This window comes from Lipotes vexillifer, unplaced genomic scaffold (assembly GCF_000442215.2).
Source record: "Lipotes vexillifer unplaced genomic scaffold, Lipotes_vexillifer_v1.1 scaffold811, whole genome shotgun sequence".
Classification (NCBI taxonomy): domain Eukaryota; kingdom Metazoa; phylum Chordata; class Mammalia; order Artiodactyla; family Lipotidae; genus Lipotes; species Lipotes vexillifer.
Genome location: NW_006775554.1, coordinates 2,344,674 through 2,345,569, shown reverse-complemented (window position 1 = coordinate 2,345,569; position 896 = coordinate 2,344,674). Strand labels below are relative to the sequence as shown.

Here is an 896-nt window from a genome sequence, read left to right as displayed (position 1 = left end):
TCGTGCCCCGGTCCGGAAGGATCCCACATGCCGCGGAGCGGCTGGGCCCGTGAGCCATGGCCGCTGAGCCTGCGCGTTTGGAGCCTGTGCTCCGCAACGGGAGAGGCCACAACAGTGAGAAGCCCGTGTACCGCAAAAAAAAAAAAGAATGGTAAGTTTTTAATAGTAGAATCTGGGTACAGTATTCGAGACTATAAGGATGTCCAGTGTAAAATTATTTCAACACTGATGTAGGTTTGAAATTTTTTTCATCATAAAATATTGGCCAAAAAAATTGAACTCTAGGAATAAACACCTTAAAATTAATAAAAAAAAAAAAAAAGAAGCATCTCTTTCCTCCCCCTCTCCGCAAAAGGACAATTTGGGATTCTGACCCTCATGAGTGGTTTGCCTCAACCCTCTGATTTGCTGCAAGGCAAACACAGCAGGGATTTTCCAGAAGCACACTGCACTGAGCTCTGACACTCTATCAGGGAATAACACACGGAAAGATTCAATCAAACCATATTGAATGAACACACTCTTGGTGATGGTATGAAAGCTAATTAGAGAGAGTGCATGAGAACTTCAACCCATTCAGATAAGTGGACCAAGGAAGATGTTCCTCAAGAGGATTCACTATCTCGTCTGTGAATGACAACCACCAGCTGGTCTTGCTGAGGAGCAAGACTCCTATCATTGGATGACAGATTTTTTTTTTTTGGCGGTACGCGGGCCTCTAACTGCTGTGGCCTCTCCCGTGGCGGAGGACAGGCTCCGGATGCGCAGGCTCAGCAGCCACGGCTCACGGGCCCAGCCGCTCCACGGCATGTGGGATCTTCCCGGACCGGGGCACGAACCCGCGTCCCCTGCATCGGCAGGCGGACTCTCAACCACTGCGCCACCAGGGAAGCCCA

The 896-nt window shown here is 49.6% G+C and overlaps 1 protein-coding gene across 3 annotated transcripts in view; it reads right to left on the bottom strand.

Annotated features, from left to right (window-relative positions):
• The window catches only part of SLC5A11 (solute carrier family 5 member 11), a 43,176-nt gene that overhangs the window by 23,527 nt on the left and 18,753 nt on the right, over positions 1–896 (bottom strand). The gene's annotated exons all lie outside the window — the stretch shown is intronic.